Below are 5,686 nucleotides of genomic sequence, written 5' to 3' on the forward strand. Positions count from 1 at the left end.
GGTTGTACAGCAGTGCATGAAGCCCCACAGCTTACCGACCAGTGAAAGTCAAAAGCTACATCACTCTCTGTCTCCATAAATCCCTGTCTAATGGGTCAACTGTTGGAGGTATGCAGACAATACAATATTGTCCAGGGGGTGGCTGACTGCCAAAAGTTTAGTATTGTGCATTCCTTGACATGTAGTATTTGTCAATGGTTCTGACAGCAATTGAATGTGTGTGCCAGCCCATCGTGGATAACTGTTGCTTCTGTGTGGGGAACATTGACAGTCCCTTATTTGCAATCATCTACAAATGTAGCCAGTCTGAGGTCGCTGACAGTGGCCATGACTGCAGAGAAGAAAGTGGCTAGGATGGGTAGTCCTAGGAATGATGTGTGTGGGTAGTGCACTAGTGACTGGGTTCATTGTAGCGTTGGCCTACACAATGTTATTATCCCAGATAATGACTGTCAGACACTTGACTATCCAACAGCTGATGTGCAAGTTTGTAAATAACTTCTACAGTGTGTCCACAATGCCTGATGGCCTAATCTTGGGAAATGCATTATTGGGGCATGGTAGGTGGGGTGAGTCATTTTCCTCTCATCCATCATAGTCTGCAACAATCAATTTGGTCCAAAGTTTAGGGTAGGCATGATCTGACCTTAAACAACACAAACTGTGTTTGGGCCAGTGTCTGCAGGTGTACTACATTGTTACTGATAATTTCCATGACAAGTCTTTTCATGACTGTAAATGTAACACTACTGAGACATCTGAGGACATGCTACTTGTCCTGTGTGCAACTATGTATTGACTTTAATTCCATCATGGTTTCCAAGAAGGTAGTCTGCCAATGCATCTGTATCTGTAGAGAGCATAGGCAAGCAGTGGAGGGAGGGAGTCATACATATACCCTGGGGAAGGTAAGGAGGGACTTTTCACACAGTTATCCTGCAGCTGCACACCACTCAAACAGTGTGTATTGTGCTGACACAATTACCTTGTGAGGAATGCTGACAAGAAGGGAGTCCCCTGAATTGCTGGTGCCTGGCTTCTACAACTGTTGGTCTCAGCACAACCACTCTCTCCTGGGATACCATGGTCCTACACTTTGTCTCCCACCAAAAGCAAAATGTTAGTACCAAACTCCATATGAGGAGCAGGCCACAACCTGTTTTTTCATCCACATAGTTGTCCCACTTCATGCAGGACTCTGTAGCCTTGACATACACCTTACTGTTAGAAGCCTTGAGTAGCAATCAGAGCAATCATTACATTGTGGCATGTATTATGCCTAGTATTCCAGGGTTATTAGAATTTCAGTAGGGTAATGTGTGGATTGTGAGTTGGAGCACAACTGTAGTGTCACACTATGATGGACAATGTCCAGTGACATACTTGTGCAAGGTTGCTCGAGCACTGATCCCTGTTAGATCACAATGTTACAGCAGTTCATGCAGCCTGACCATCATCAGCTTCATGGTGCATGTCTGCATGCCATGGATCTGACACGCACTGCAGAGGGGTGGCTACCATTGGCTGAAGTGTGTGCACCCACACTTGTCCCATGTATGTCATACTGTAAATTTATATATGAAGGAGAATTGCCGAGGTACCAGAATGTATGTTTTGGTTGGATTAAAGGTATCTTCTTTTTTACCTCACCCTCTGCCTCTTTCGTGAGAGTTTTTCTTTGAAGTTTTGTATTGTGTCCTTTGTGTTTTTTTACTGTACATTTATATAACCAGAAAACATGTCTGTGTTCCCACATCATGTTATACAACATCCAGTGTGCTGTCTGTTTGTCTGACAGGCAATGTAGACTAGCAAGGCCAGAGTAATGACCTCAGAGTTGAATAAGTTCTCTGTGCATGCATGGACATCCACATCTTCACTGCAAGGTGTGCCACCTGTACAACTGCATAGACGCAGCTGTAGCTGACAGGAGGACAAAATGCACCTCATGGTATAGTAACATGGAGCAGTCATAAAAATCTCCCACAAGAGAGTCTTCATGAACATATGCTTGTTCACATATTCATGGCCGTAACCTTATGTAAATGTGTATGTAGCATCATTTCTAATGGTAACAGCAATGTTCCTGGTAAGTAGCACTTCATTAGCCACATATGATGTACATACTCGGGGGTGATATACATGGGCAAACAGGCCTGGCCACACAGGTTTACACCTACTTTACCATAGATCACCATGTCTCCACAGGGGTAAGACAGGTAGCATATCATTCTCATATCATTAGTGAGGGCACCGTCACTTGAGAATGCTGTGGTTATAACTTCCATGTACTCTTCCCTCAGCATGCCAATATTTCACTGCAATGGCCATTTTCTCATGTACTTTTGTAAGCACCACTGACAATTGGACACAACACAAACTTTCCTCACAAGAGAACTTCAAGTCCCCAGTATCTGACCCACTGGGATTGTGTGCAATAACTGTCATTGTAGCTTCTGTCATATAGACCACTCAGAAGTGATCTCTGCATTGCTTACACTGCAATGTGTGACCCTGCTGTATTGAGCATGCTGCACATCTGAGAGTGGAATGGTACATGTATTACCTGCTGTAAGGACATAGGATCATAGGAAGTTACTAGGCTATTGGCCCTGAGGCCCTTACAAGCCTAACCAAGAATTTAGTCTGTGTTCGGACAAGTCAGCACCCAATGCCCCTGTCCAGCAGGGACATGGTTGGAATCCCAGGGGAGTAGTTTCTGTTCCCCACCCAGTTATCCAGGTTGCACTTAAAAAGGGTTAAGAAAGTACTCTGCTTGCATGTGGACAGAAAGTCTATTCCACTGAAGCGGGAGTCTCTGGGACACAAATCTGTTCCGCCAACAAGTCCTATTGATGTCACAGACCAGGCTGAGGTTGTGCATGTAGGTTACTCGAGTGGAGCTTGACTTGAGAATATGCAGCAGTCCCATAAAGGTGGAGTTTGACATTGCTGTGTATGCCAGAAAGAGGTCACCTCTAAGGAGTCTGTATGAGACTGAGTAGCGGGATAGGGCTTTTAGCCTATCTGTGTAGGGTAGGTGCTGGAGGCCCTGGATTCTCCTAATGATAAACCTCTGTGGTCTCTTCAGCTGCTGCATGTGCTTTGTGAGATACATGCCAAAAGGGGCATTGTACTCAATAATGGATCTTATAAGGGAAAAATACAGAGATGTTATGACCTCCTTGTCCCTGGATAAGAACCCTTCCTAATGAGGTGGGCCATGTAGAAAGCTTTCCGTACAAGAGAGATAATATGATGGTCAAATGTCAGTTTGCTATCAACCTGGGTGCCGAAGTCCCTCACCATTGATTGCATGCTTAGGACCTTGTTATTAATGTGATCATTTGTGGGGATGTCACTCTCCCCAAAGGGGATGATGAGGCATTTTTTTGGCATTCAGTTTGAGAACATGTTTCATAGGTTCATAGGTCCATAGGTTGGTACTAGGCTATCGGCCCTAGGGCCTATACAAGTCAAGTCATAACAATACCCTAGCTATTTCTTCCCACACTATTTACTTCCTGGACCCCTGTCTAGCAGGGCAACTGACATGATCCCCGGGGTGAATTTCCTTTCTCCCATCCAATCATCAAGGTTCCTTTTGTAGAGGTCTGCTTGACATGTCTGGTCAGTCTATTCCAGAGTCTGGGGAGTTTCTGGGTCAGGAACCTATCCCTCCAGCATGTTTTCTTTATTGTGATGACAAGGTTTAGATCCCTGGAGCACGTGGCTCTGACAGATTGGGATTTCTTTAAGTGTAGCATGTCCAACAGCTCTGGGTTTGACATGGCCTTGTATGTTAAGCAGAGATCGCCTCTGAGTAGACGATATGCGACAGTGTATAGCTGGAGTTTTTTAAGACGGTCAGCATAGGGCATCTGCTTTAGGCCTGTGAGTCTTTAGTGAGGTACTTCTGCGGCCTTTCCATTTGTTGCAGGTGTCTTGAGAGGTACATACCAAATGGAGCTTTGTATTCTATAATGGGTCTAATGAGGGATGAGTACAGTGGGACAATGACCTCCTTTTTTCTGGATGAAAAGCCCTTAGTGATGAGATGTGCCACATAGAAGGATTCCCTGACTGCTGTGGCAATGTGGTTATTAAAGGTGAGACCACTGTCCACCTGTGTCCCTAAGTCTCTTATCACACTTTTGGTGTTTAGTGTACTGCCACCTATGTGGTAATTCATGGGTAAATGTTTTTCCCAAAGGGGATATCTATACATTTCTTGGCATTGAGCTTGAGCCCATGGCTCTGGCACCAAGCATCTGTTTCTTGTAGGCCCTTTTGTAGAGTATCCACATAATTTGGAGATTCAATAATGTCTCCCAGTTTGCAGTCATCTGCGAACTTTGTTAGCCAGAGTCCCTTAGTGTTGGCCTGTACTTCAGAGAAGTAGATGCCAAACAAGAGTGGTCCCAGGACTGAACCCTGAGGTACTCCACTTGGATTTGGAGTCAGCTACTTTTACACTGTGGGTTCTGTTAGTAAGCCAGTTGGCAACCCATCGAGTGACATAGGGATTAATGCCCAACTTAGTACGTTTATCTATGATTCCAGAGTGGAGGATGGTGTCAAAGGCCTTGGCGAGGTCCAGATAGGCTGTGTGGACTGCCTTACCCTCGTCCATGGCTCTGGAGACTGATTTGAAGAAGTCAGTCAGGTTCAGGAGACAAGATTGGCCCTTCACGAACCCAAACTGGTTGGGGTCCAGTGTTTGAAGGTTGCCAATGTCTTTGTTTATAAGTTCCATGATAATATGTTCCATGGCCTTGCAGATCAGGCTCATCAGACTGATGGGGCAGTAGTTCCCGGTATCTAAGGTGGATCCCCCTTGTGGAGTGTGATAAATGTAGCTGTGCGCCACTCAGTGGGCATGAATCCTGAGGTGAGGCTATGATTAAACATGACACTTAGGTGAGGTGCCATTTCATTTTGTAGTTCATGTAGTACACAACCCAGGATGTCATCTGGTCCCATGGATTCTGTATTCTTAGCTTTGGAGAGTGTATTTTTACCTTTGTGGCCATTATTACCAGAATTTGGCAATCTTCTGGTACTGAGATGGGCCATTTAAGGAGTGGGAGGGGGGTGAAGGTGGCACTGAATCGATCTGTCAGGATATTGGCAATATCCTTGGGATCAGTATATTTAATGCCATTCTGTTGTAGCTCAGAGCAGATCTGAGCATTGCCATTTAAATTCTTGACATAGTTATAGAATGCCTTGTGGTTGTCTTTGGAATCTTTGGTAATTTTATTTTTGCAACTAGCTTTAGAGGATTTTATGAGGAATCTCAGCTTCTTACTGAGGCTGGTAAGGTAGTTTTTTGCATCCTGAGATTTTCCTCTTTTCTGCAACAGTTTTTTCCTTTTGTTGCAAAGTTTGTTTATGGCAAGGGACCACCAGATTGGCTTCATTTATTTAGAGGAGAGCATCTTGGTTCGATTTGGAATGGCACAATTCATGCATGCATGGATGTGCTCATACGGTGCCTTAGTGTAGGCTGGTTTCTGGCACCAGTCATTTGTTTGAGTGAGATCCTCTTAGATGACGTCCTCACCACTATGGAAATTGATGACAGTGCCCAGCTTGTAGTAATCTGCAAACCTGGTCAGCCATAGCCCACTAGTTTTGGCTTGCACCTCAGAAAAGTATATCCCAAACAGTAGAGGCCCCAAGA

The sequence above is a fragment of the Protopterus annectens genome, chromosome 5.part1 (genome assembly GCF_019279795.1).
Source record: "Protopterus annectens isolate FY-2018-M chromosome 5.part1, PAN1.0, whole genome shotgun sequence".
NCBI lineage: Eukaryota > Metazoa > Chordata > Ceratodontiformes > Protopteridae > Protopterus > Protopterus annectens.